General features: G+C 49.0%; 1 protein-coding gene across 1 annotated transcript in view; it reads left to right on the forward strand.

Moving 5' to 3' along the window:
- Positions 1-6,516: 6,516 nt before the first annotated feature.
- Positions 6,517-13,377, forward strand: part of LOC147035663 (xylosyltransferase 2-like) — a 60,716-nt gene continuing 53,855 nt past the window's right edge. The window contains exons 1-4 of the mRNA XM_085846254.1: positions 6,517-6,657; positions 6,868-7,044; positions 10,309-10,430; positions 11,374-11,906. The gene's annotated coding sequence lies outside the window, so the exon portion shown is untranslated. The remainder of the gene's footprint in view (positions 6,658-6,867; positions 7,045-10,308; positions 10,431-11,373; positions 11,907-13,377) is intronic.

Below are 13,377 nucleotides of genomic sequence, written 5' to 3' on the forward strand. Positions count from 1 at the left end.
AGAGGAGGCCAGTGGGCCGACTACGTGCCTCGTGGTTGCAGCAGGTTGACCATCATCTCAAGGAGATGGGGATGGGCCTGGCGTCTGCCTGAGGGATGGCCAGACGGAGGCCCCTGGAGTACCGGCGGAAAGTGGATGCAGCGACACGCTGTTCTGGCACATGCTCCCATACCTGACCTGACCTGCCCTCCTCAGCTACTCCCCATCGATGCCCATGTGGCGTGTTGGCGCCCCAGGTCCCTCTCCGAGGGTCGCCTGTGCCCAGTATACTGCCCCCGTAGCATATGGCGCCCCGGGCCCCGCATCATGCGGGTCACCCGTGCCCACTACGCTATCCCGGCCCCCCATGGACCCTTTGCCTACCGCGGCCGACTAGCCCGGTGCCCGGGGTACCCACGTAGCGATACTCACCGTTCGCAGCCACGCTCCCAGCCCATCAACAGGGCTCCTGCACCCCTCCAAATGGGTATCGAGCCTACATTCCCACCAACAGCAAAACGACCTCCATTTTGTCAATTTGACTAACCCCCTAAATCACTTTACTCTGACCCCGGGGTCCATTTGGGCGGGAATCCCTCCTCCCCCCAATCACTCATCGCACCATGCATGCATCGCACCACGCACCATCCTCCACATTCGCTCCATTCACTCAGGCCCGCTGGCCTTACTCACTCAACATGTTTCCACTTCACTCTTCAACTCACCATCGCTGATCACTGCCATTCTTCTCATTGCTTCCCCTAACTAACTCGTGCTCCCACGTCATCCCTTAAACTCATAGCACGTCCTTTTAACACAACGTAGCTAAGCTACATCCCCTCTACACACTCACTGTCTGTCACTGTCCTCCAATCCAAAAATCCCATTTCCATCCTAAATCTGAACTGAATCCCTCTACCAAATCCATTCCATGGGCCCCATGAGGACTTATCGCTGCCCCATGAAGCTGGTCTAGCTAAGCTTACCCTTCCCCCTAACTAGTATCCTGTGCCCGGCCAGGAGGGTCTTCCACCCCTTGCCCGGGAAACCTGTTCACCCGAAGCGAGGGTTGCTTTTTTTTTCCTTTGTTTTTTATGTGCGTGCACCAGCGTGGCAACTCGCAACCTGCGCACCAGCACGGCAATTCGCAACCTGCGCACCTTGCCCGTGACGTCATGGCAGCTGTTCGCATACCTCGTCCCTTCTCGGACGGCACCATCCGGCAGGGATATCCCTCCTGCCGGATTCCAACCACACGTGCAGCCACGACTTCACCCTACGCATCCAAAAAAACAAGCCTCGCATTTCGAGGGGTTCCCCACATGAACACATGTGCTCTGCCCGTCGGAGCTTCACACACACGCTCACGTGGAGAACCCGTCCGGTCCAAATCCATTATCCAGCCTACCTTTTGTCCGTCCGAGGGATCGGCAACATCCACCACTGGCATTTACGTACTGGGTTTCACTCCCGCAAGCGCGCACGTGGCGGTCTTGTGCCCTGCACGGCACGGACCCCGCTCGCGCTGCCGTGCAAACCCGGCACGGTCCCTAATACAGCTACGGCCGCTACTCGGCCTTTGTCCTTCACCTGTCGCCGTCGTCGTCTCCATTCCATCCACGCGCTCAAACTCCCACGTGTCACGAGATTCACACACCTCACCATTACACTCACTCTCGGAGACGCGGCTGCGTGCTCCCGCATGCCCACCGTCATCTCCCTCACACACAGCGACCTTACACACGCTGTCCCTCTCGCACTCGGCCGTTCACTCACGCGTGCCACCTCCCTCGCACACGTGGCTCCACTCACACATGGTGCTTCATCCACACACAGCGTGCTGGGAAGCACGCACCCCGGCACACTCGCAACCACACCACTCACACACACGGTCTCTTTCACACACGGTGCGCTGTAAGGCACGCATTTCGGCTCACTCGCAAACACACACACCTTCACAACCACACTGGGGATTCGCGCCACCACTAGGGGTCCCGGGGTCTCCATACCCCCCAAGCTGCACGTGCACCTGTCCACAGCACTCGCCCCCTCTAACTCGCTTGACACGACTGAACCCACCTCGTCGCAATCAGCTTCAAGGGAGCATAGCGTCTCCGTTCCCGAAGGAGGCCATCCAGCGGCTTTCACCGGGTCACAACACGTTCTGCCAGCTCGCCCCCATTAAGCCTCGCTACCTCCATGTGCGTGTGTTCGTCCTTAGGTCCTTTTAATCCACCCTCTATCTCCCGTGTCTCTGCCAACTCAGTCACCTCATCACCCATTACCTACCTTGTCTCAATTTTCAGGGTTTGCCCTAATTGTTGTTTCATCCGACGAGTGATGTCAATCAAGTCCCGCACCACTAACATTATTCCCTGTGGTGCTGTCACACATCCCACGCGAGTACCCGCGCAAGTAACCTAAGGAGGGGCTGCACCGCACCACAGTTCGGACTGGGACACGAACCGCTTAAGCAGTCCGTTCCGTACTACAGTGATAACCGAGCGGTGTTATCGCCGACCTCGACGGATCCGATTCTCCTTAATGGGTGTTTAAAACCCAACTAATTATTCCACGATGCAAGATGGCTTTCAAAAGGGAAATAGGACACGACGAACGGGATACATTTCACACAAGGACATTTATTATAAAGCACACGCATATACAGCCAAGGCAGTCATGCAATGTACAGGCAAGAAATAGAAAACAAAAGCAATATCACCGACTATAAGCAGGGGTGTATTTACAGCACAGTTACTTAACAGGTTCTACTTACAGGGACACGGCGCCACAGCAGTCATACAAAACAAAAGAAATGGAAAGACCTCCTCACAGGCAAGGGGGTAGACGGGGTCCGGAGACCTTTATGGTCATGGACCGTGGATGACCGAAAAGGCCCACGAGACCGTGCAGGTTTCCTGCACCCTCGAGGTGTCTCGGTGGGCACGTCGCGATGTCTGCTCCCCACGGCAGCTAGCGTGGCCGCGCCTGACTCCGGGCCTTGCGATGATGGGCGGTAAGCTCTCTCCGGTGCTCCTCGCCAGACGCGCAGGTTCGCACCACACAGCCGGCAGAGCCGCGCCTCCTGTCTGCGTCCCCGATGCGTCGCCCGGACTCGCCACCGGCCCGCGCTTTCGCCAACAGGTCGCTCAACAGGACCATCGGGAGACAGGGGAAGAAATCAGCACCAAGACGAGAGGGAGTACGACCCGACGTCCACGAGAGAGAGAACTCGACCTCGACCACCAAGAGAGAGAACTCGACCTCGACGACCAAGAGAGCGAGAGCCCACGTGCGGTCAGCCTTGTATAGTGTGGGGCTCCGCCCTTCGCTCCTCCCCATTTTCGGCTCCGCCTCCCTTTGAAAAGCTTCCCAAAAAGGGGCGTTCCCTCACTCTGACCGCCTCACGCCGTGCATCCACCAATCGGCAGCGAGCTGCCCTGCCCCCTTCCCTTCACACCAAGCGCGGGGAAAATAGGCGGGAAAAACCCCACAGCCTCTGCAAGAGCTTTTGTTCTGCCAATCCTGCCCACGTTCCCGACGCGGAAACCATCGTAGCGTCGACCGTGGAGGATGGCGATCGGAAGCGGGGGTCGTGGTGAAGATGGTGGTGGTTGTTGTGAGGGAAATTGTAGCGTGGTTGGCGTTGCGACGTACTTGGTGGCGGTTGTTGTTTGCGTGTTGGTTTGTTGCGTGCTTGGCGTTGCAGCGTACTTGGTGGCGGTTGTTGTTTGCGTGTAGGTTCAAAATAACGACTGGTAAAGAAAAACGGCTATCTCAAAGGGGTGCAGCCCGGTGAACACGAATAAATTCCCTCTAAACAACGGTGGGGAAAGCGATCTGAACACTCACTTACCGGCATAGCTAATCTAAGGAAACTTTATTGTGTTCTGCGAATTTCCACATCCGTAAACATATACATGCATACATACATACATACATACATAAAAACATACATACATACTTGCATGCATATATACCTACAAATATACATTCATATATACATACATATATACATACATACATATATACATATATGCATACACACATTTATACATACATATATACAAACATATATACATACTTATATACATACATATATACATATATACATACAAATATACATACATACATACATATATGCATACACACAATTATACCTACTTATATACATACATCCATACATATATGCATACACACATTTATACATACATATACATACATATATACACACATATATATCTATATACATACATATATATATATATATATATATATATATATATATATATATATATATATATATATATATATATACATACATATATACACACATATATATCTATATACATACATATATATATATATATATATATATATATATATATACATACAAATATGCATACATACATACATACTTACCTACATATATACATACATATCTACATACACACATCTATACAGACATATACATATACAGTATACATATATACATAATCACAAAGATAGATACATAATACACACATATATACATACATACATACCTACATACATACATTTACTGCATTACATATAGATTGACATCAATGGTTTGGATAATGGGGTAAAGAGTAAGCTTTCCAAATTTACAGATGACGCAAAGCTTGGAGGTGAGGTGGATAGCAGAGGGGGTGGTTATCAGATGCAGGAAAGTATTGATACTTGCACAGATTGGGCAAAAGATTGGCAGATGTAATTTAACCTAAACAAGTGTAAGGTGTTGGGGATGGGGATGAACAATGAAAATAGAGATTACATGATGTAAGGGGTAGTTTTGGAGTGTGTTACACAGCAGAAGGATCAGTTCAGGTCATGTATGGGAGCAAGCGCCAGAACAGTGCGTCGATGCGTCCACTTTCTGCCGGTACTCCAGGGGCCTTTGTCTGGCCATCCCCCAAGCAGATGCCTGGCTAATCCCCATCTCCTTGAAATGCTGATCAACCTGCTGCAACCACGAGGCACGTGGTCAGCCCATTGGCCTCCTCCACTCACGAGGCTTCCTCGCTGGGAGAATATGGTGAGCAGGATCAGTGTCAGAAAAACGAGCCACATGTCCAGACAGCCGCATCTGACGCTCACAAACTATACAGGTAACAAATCTCATTTGAGAGTCTCTCAGCACCCGCTCGTTAAACACAAAGTCCTACCAGCAATAGCCAAGGATTCTCCGAAGAGACCTGGTACCAAAGGAATTAAGTCTCCGTCTCAGATCCCTAGTCAGAGTCCAAGTCTCCCATCCATAGAGCAAGACTGGAAGCACCAAGAACCTGAAGACTCGGACTTTCGTCCTCCTGCACAGGAACCGGCAGCGCCACACCCCATGATTCAGTGAATCGATGACCCCCCCCAGGCCCGACCCAGACGTCTGTTGACCTCTGGCTCACAGCCAGCAGAGACCTGAATCACCTACCGTGGGTCAATCACCGGAGTGCTTTCAACTGCAGTTTTGTTCTTCCCATCTCAGCACAAAATTCAAATGGAGACGTGGTAAGGGGGTGGGGGCCCTGTGATGGAGATGTGGTAAGGGGGTGGGGGCCCAGTGATAGAGACGTGGTAAGGCGGTGGGGGCCCTGTGATGGAGAAGTAGTAAGTGGGTGGGGGTACTGTGATTGAGCCGGTGTAAAGGGTGGCTGTGATGGCGAAGCAGTAAAGGTGGGGGATGGGGAAGTTGATGAACAGGAGGTAAAGGTAAAGTAAAGGGGAGCTGTGATGAACATGAGGTACAGTAAAGGGGGACTGTGATGGCGACATGGTAAAGGCAGGGGGGTGAGGGTGATGGACACGAGTAAAAGGAAATACGGGCTCTGATGATGACACGGTAAAGATGGGGGAGTGGGTGTTGATGGACACGAGGTACAGTAAAGGGGGGCTGTGATGGACACAAGGTACAGTAAAGGGATCTATGATGGCAACACGATAAAGGTGGGGGGGGGAGGGCGTGTTGATGGACACACGTCAAAGGCAGGGTGGGGGCAGAAAGAAACGGGGGAAGTTTGTGGTTTTAAAATGAAATTTGAAAAGTAAATAAATAAAGCCAAGCAGGAATCAGGTAGAATGTAAAGAAGAAGAAGACGAGCGGTAACACAATGTTAAAACAGGCGTGTTTCACTCTGCAAAGAAGAGTTGAAATGCAATTGCACATTGAGGGGTACGACTACGAGCCACAGGTTTTAAAAATTCTTCCTGGAGAGGTGGTGCCAGCACCAGTAACAGCAGGTATGTTTTACCTCGATTTGACATTGCATGCTCAGTGAGGACTGGACCTGGATGTTGGCAAGGCATCGCAGGTTGATGTGCTTGATGTGCCGAATGGCCTCCTGCTGCCTTGAGGTTCTTTGCGAATCGACTGATGGCCACGATAGGGATAGGTTAGGTCAGGCAGTTTCCCCCTGAGATTTTCTTGGGCCACGTGGATGTGTTGGGGAGGGTTGCGGTGCCCCATTTTTGGCAGGCAATGCTGGTAACATAAAGGGACTGCTGTCTCGTGTCTGCTTGAAGGTACTACGGCTGGTGTGGCTGTGCCAGCTGGAGCTAAATGTGTCCTTTGTTGGCGACCTCGTACAAGAGTGGCCACCTCTGAGACAGCTCCTTACATGGTCTATGAAGGAGGGTCTAGTCTGATGGCGAACAAGCCACCTGGTTTGTGGGCAGCATACATGTGTTAAAGGATCCCAGTGGTACTTTGGCTCCTTGCAGGGACAAAAAATCCATTTTAAGGGTTAATTGTGACTTTCACTCAAAACCATTCACTGGAATAAATGCATGCACATGTTTGTATTGTTTCATCCAGTTGATAGCAACAACGCATTCAGTGTTTATGATATCATGCTTTTTCTCTTTCAATATTAGGCTTGGAGAAGAGGAAGAAGAAGAAGAAGACGAATAAGGAGAAAAGACGAAGAAGAAGAACCTCTCCTTTTGTGTCTTCAGATGCATCGGACAGCCGAGGCAGATTCCCTTGGCGATCCTCAATGGGTGCCACTCCAACGCAAGATGCTCGAATGGCTCATTCTTCCAAGTAAGCTGGTAGGTTCTATGACAGGATGAGTCTACCCACCTGGTGTTATTATATAATGGCACAACAGGGGTTCAAATTCTCAGGACCCCAAGATCCTAAGCCAGCCACCTTTAACTGTTCAGCCAACATCATGTTGTTTCGACCTATAATGCAAATGCAAATGTGCTGTCGTTTCCCCAGTTGTAAAATTATATGTACTTGGTGTTCACATCGGAGCACGAGCTCTCAACTGGCATCTAACAAGTTTTATTCAAACCTGAAGGCAATGCAAACTACATCCAGTGGTATAACAGTGAAGGTGCAGCCTCTCCAGTTTCCACCACAGAGTTATCTTCATCGGGGAATGTGCAGGTATCGTCCTGCAAGGTCTTTTGTGTTCATCTGCGGAGGAGATTATCACTTGACTGCATTATAGAGATAGTGACATCGAAAAGAGGAAAATCACGTGGATCACGTTGTCGTGTTCAATGCACGGAGCCTCATAGATGGTGGCAATGCCATCTTTAAACATCATCACAGTATGATGCGCACAGCCTTATGAGCATAGTGAAAGCGTGAACCTGATAGACAACAGTCTCTATATACTCCTTGAAGGTCATTTGACCTTGCTTTGAGATAGCAGTCAAGCTTTTTCTTTTCCTTTTTTTTTGGTATACGAAGTCGAGCCTTGTGGAGTAGCTAGAATATAGAACGGATCTCGACATAACAGAACAAAAAGGAACAGCACACGAGCAGCAGTGTTGAGGGAAGAAAATAGAGGGAGATTTGGACAAATAAGAGGTGGCTTTGTGGAGGGTTAACGGGGGTAGAAAAGATCATGGTTTTGGATGGGGAATGATCTGAGATGGTGGTGAACAACTGTGTTGAAGCTCTGGTGCCTGGAGGGAGGGATGAGATTGAAGAGAATGTGGAATGCTTTTGGAATGTTCATCAGACTGTGACTCCACCCGGATCAGCCTGAGCAGTAAACACAACATTTTCGTCACGTAAGAGCCCTTCGATCTGATAAAGACCTTGCATGAGAACCTTCGGGGCACATGCATTTTCTCCATTGGTCCTCGATTTATACACGTGGGTTTGAGTTGAGGACTAACTCCCAACTGACACCATTGGTCAAACCAATTCCCGCTAACACGAACATGTTCTGTGATGGTAAAAGCATTATAATATTGTTGCGGATTCCGCGCCCGCCGGCGTGCTGACGGCCACGTAACTCGAATCGCGGCACGTCGCCCACCGGACGCACAATCCAGTCGTGACCCTCTCGGACTAACGCCGGGAACCAGTCACGGGTGGACCTTTCGGTCTCACCGCGATCGAGCCAATCAGCCCCCGCGTGGGATAGGGTTGCTCGCCAAATTCGACCTACCTAAGTACCCACGCGGAGGGTAGACCGGGCGATCGCACCTCGCCGCAGGTCGACTTCGGACACGGGCCACTTAAGCGACCCGTTCCGTACTATCAGAATAACCGAGCGGTGTTATCGTCGACCTCGACGGTTCGATTAATTATCGGGCGTACTCAGCCCACTACCAACCCTTTACGTGAAGCAAGATGAGGGTTCAATGGGGGAAAAGACGAAGCGAAGCGGGAGAACAGTTCAACAATAAAGCACATTTATTCGCGGCACACGGGAAGCACACAAATACAATTCCACCAAAAGCACACAAAAAAAGAAAACACAATTCCATTTACACAAAAAGCAAATATAAAAGTGAAAACACAGTGCAGAGCTAATACCGACTACCGAGCACACGGCAACACTTATACAATTCTACTTCACAGACGGCGCCGACAACACATACCCAAAACCAAGGAAAAGAAATACCCTCAAGAATGAGGCAGGCCTGAGGCCGAGACCGGGTCGGGCCTACCCGTCTGGTGATGAGACGCGGAGCGGCGATGGCCCCGCAACCCGCGGGCCTCGTGGACGGTGTCTGGTAGGGGGTGGGAACGGGGCCCCCTTGGTCGCACTATCTCAGCGCGGGGGGGAAACAGGAGGGGGTTGCTGATGCTCGGGGTATAGAGGATCTTTATTATCCCTGGTGTGCGTCTCCACCTCGGCCAGGTCGCGCTGCCGGCCTCCCTCGGGCGTGCAGCTCATGGCACCGACGCGAGCACCCCCTCGTCTGCCCTCGCCGCTGCCGCCTCTGGACCCTCCGACTCTGGACTCCTCTTTGGGCTCTCCTCGTTGGACTCTCCGATCGACTCTCCCCTTCGCGACTCTCTTCAGCTTCTCCAGCTACTGCAGGCTTCGGGCTCCAGACTTCCACACTTGACTCTCCACCCTCCGACTCCTTCTCGTTCTCGTTCTCCTTTTTCTGACTGACGAACACCGTCCTTTTATCCCCCCGTAACTTCGCCTTTGACCCCCTCCCTTTGACCTTTCACCTCGCTCCCCATTGGCCCGAGAAAAAGTGGGCGTGAAGGCTTTTTGATCCACAAATTTGCATATATTGATCACCCTGGGGGCGGGGCCAATTCGCCCCTCGCTCACCGATTGGACGGCAAAAAGTGGGCGTGTGTCGTTTTTGATCCGTTTTTGAAGCACAAAATCCGTGATTTTGTACACGCGGTTCGACGCGCGCTCTGCACGAATCCAACACCGGTACCCACAGCGGGGCAAGAACGGTGGCGATGCTACGGTTGCGAGGTGTGACGGGAAGGTCGTGGCGGTTATGGTGAAGCGGTGTTGTGGTTGGTGGTTGATGTTGTGGTTGTGGTGATGGCGGTTGGTCCAAAATAAAGATAGTAAAAGAAAAACGGCTATCCTGAAGAGTCGCAGCTCGCATAAATGACATGTATTCCCACTAGACAACGGGTTTGGGCCTAACTACACATGTACTTACCGAGATACCTCACCTTAGGGACCTGAATGGTGGTTTGCGAATCTGGTAACCACAACAATATTTAAACTTGTGCTTTATTTGTTTTTGTGATTGCATCGAGTTGCAAATGAACCCGTAGACCCCGTTGGTTGAATACAGTGCACACACACAGAAAAGCATTTGACTTCTCTGCAGAATCACCATCTTGGTACAGACAGACAGGCCTTTTAGTTCAGCCCCCACTCGCCCCATCATGAATTATATGTACTGGTCTTCCGTACTCATAGATATGTCATAAGTTTTTTTTTCTCCTTCTTTTGGAAATAAGTCCACTGTTCTGCGTCTTAGTACTCATGCTGCAAAGTAAAAGGGAGAATGAGAGGGCTTTCATGCCTTCAGCCAGTCACGTGACTCGCGTGTGACTAATTTTACACTTGTGTGCAGAGATGTGGGGGCTCAAGGAAAACGAGGGTGAGTGAGAAACCAAAGTGAAGAGGGTGGAGATGACAAATCCCACGCAGAGTCAAGAAACACAGTGTGAACACAGCTGTAGGCCGACTGCCAGGGTTGGTTCTGCCTTGCCCTCACCCATCATTCCTTGTGAAATCTCTGTTCTCCTGTTAATAATTACTTTTTTCGGGGTTTAAAAAAAATGACCAGTTAGGCTGCAGAGTTCCATAACTCTGCACCGATTAGGTCTTGCATTTTTTTTTTTACCCAAATGGCCATATTGGTTTCATGGCTTCTTCTTCGTCTTCTTTTTCATCTTCTCCTGCTTCGTCTTCTTCATCTTCAAGCAGTTCCTTGGCTGTGGGGTAGCATCATTCACTGAGGGAGGTGCGGCTGTGCTGTTGATGCAATTTCTCCTGTGCGCTATTACTGGAATTTGTTCAGGGGGTCCGGCGATTGCTAGCCCACTCTTCGCGAAGGATACCGTGGGGTCTTTAATGTCCACCAATAATGCCAGCAGACATCGATTTGTGGGATGTCACATACATTGATGAATCACCCTGCATGGCAAACAGTTTTAGCTCGGTCAGGATTCGAACCCTGGTGAGACAGCTCAGAGGCGAGTGCGCGTACCTCCAGGGTGGCTAGGTTATCTTGCTAACTCTAAACAGCGGTGTGAAGGTACAACAATATGCCTTGCCCGCACCACAAATATTCCATTCCAATGGGCAGAACTCTTCTGAGTTGTTCTCAGGTGTCAGCAATGGTGACTTGCTTGCTGCCATCGGGTTGGTTATACCACATGTGCACAACTGCACATGATGGCCGAGCTGTTACAGGCCTGTTCCCAACAACATACCCGCTCGTTTTTGGTGCTAGTCGATTTTCCATATTGAGGCCCCTCATCTACGCGTACGCCGTACAGTGTACAAGTTTCGGCTCTTACATTTCATTCCTGGATTAATTCACAAAACGCTCTTGCATGAGATATTATTGAACTGATATGTGATTGATTCCTTGTACTTGATTCCAGTTCAGCCTGTGTTTCCTCTTCCACAGCACCAGCAACTCTGAAACAAGCAATAAGGATACACAAGGAACTGATGCAGGAGGAGGGCATTCGTCCCATCGTGCCTGTGCTGCACCAACTCCAGTATCACCCATCCACACACTAGCAAGCTCCAAGTCCTGCCAATATACCCAAACTCCTTTATCTCCGTTGCATCCATGCACCTATCTAATTCCCATTTAAACTTATCCACCCCCTCCACTGCCACTACCTTTCCATGGAGACCATTCTAATCTTCAATCCTGAAAGCACCTAGCAGTGCCTTCATTGTCTACCAATTCTTTCATGACCCCAGTATAATTGCCACCTTCTTGTGGAATCAGCCACAAAGGAATTTTTTTGGCCCAAATCTTTCATGAACCGACTGGCCAGGCCTGATGTTTGACTGAAGGCGATTTAAACAGGATTTTAAAATGTTTTTTTTTTCAGGGTGCTGGAGCCAACTAAACTGCTCTTCACAAAAGACACCGTGGGACATTGAACGTCCATCAACTGATGCTGGCAGATGTCTCTCTGAGGGAAGGTACACTTTGTGATGAAATGTTTCGCTTGTTAAACATGAATAATCGAACCTCGACTAGGCAGCACGGTAAGTGTGCTATCTCCACATCCACCTGTCAGACTCGGGAAGGAAACACACAGGGTTAGGCCTCGAGCATTCACAACCATCTCGGTCCACCTTTGGCAACAAGCTCTGGACCCTGCAGTCACTATAAATACTTGGTACAACATTTTAAGGTGGATATCTGGACTACTTTTGCACCACGCTTTAGGTTTTGGAGATGCTTTGGTCTGATGTGACAATAATTCTGGCCTGCATATCCTATTTTCAACATTGACACTCGCCTCCAGCTTCGTTCATGATTTTATCTCAACAGCGATGATTAATAAATCACTTATAATGTTACATACTGTGCTTGCTGATAACAAATTACTTTGATACGAAAGGCATACCTAGCAATCTGCATCGTACTGTGTTCATATGCAAAGATAACAACCCTTAGAGATTCAGAAGTCAGACATACTTGGGCAGTTAAACATGGAAGTTTGAGAAACGAGATTTATAGTCAAAGTGCAAGAAACACCAAAAGGTTTACATTTTCAACAGGTGTGTATTTTGGACCGTTGCATAAGTATGTCGTTCCGAGAAGATTTTGAACACCTTTGTGTGCACACTAAATGATCTGAAAAGATATGTAACCTGTATAATTTTCACACCAAACGGGCAAAACATTTGCCGTAGGCATTTTCAATCGGTCTGACATGTGGCCCGTGATAATAGGCGAACACCCAGACGGGGCAAACGTTAAAAAAATTGAGCAGATTCTCATTTACATTGTTTGGGGACAACAACTGATCTTGTTTCACCATTATTGGCAGCACCATCGAGTCACCTCCCAGCTTGAGCGATCTGATTCTCATGGGTTAATTATTATGGGCAGCACCTTGTCACCTCCCTGCATGAGCTCTCTGAACCTGGGTTCAATTTTATGGGCAGCACCATCTGGTCACCTCCCAAAGTGACCTATTTGATCCTTGGTTTACCATGATGAATTAATGTTCACACATAGAGCATTGAAAAAATTTGACTAACCAGGTACAATTTGCAGTCCGTCACCCATCGATGCTTTTAAAAATACAATTTTTAATTTTTTCAGCTTGTTATATATATATATATATATATATATATATATATATATATATATATATATATATATATATATATATATATATATATATTGTTACGGCTGTGGAAATTCACAAACCACCATTCAGGGCCCGAAGGTGAGATAACTCAAAGTACATGTGTAGTTAGCCCCAAACCCATTGTTTAGAGGGAATTTATGTGATTCATTCGGGCTGCGACGCTTTGAGATAGCCGTTTTTCTGTTCTATCTTTATTTTGAACCAACCACGTCTCAACCGCCATCACACAACAACCACCTTAACCACCACGCCAGCCATCATCACCAACTACAACCACGCTCCAACCC

This window comes from Eptatretus burgeri, chromosome 1 (assembly GCF_056783735.1).
Source record: "Eptatretus burgeri isolate ZD-2024b chromosome 1, Ebu_testis_v1, whole genome shotgun sequence".
Classification (NCBI taxonomy): Eukaryota; Metazoa; Chordata; class Myxini; order Myxiniformes; family Myxinidae; genus Eptatretus; species Eptatretus burgeri.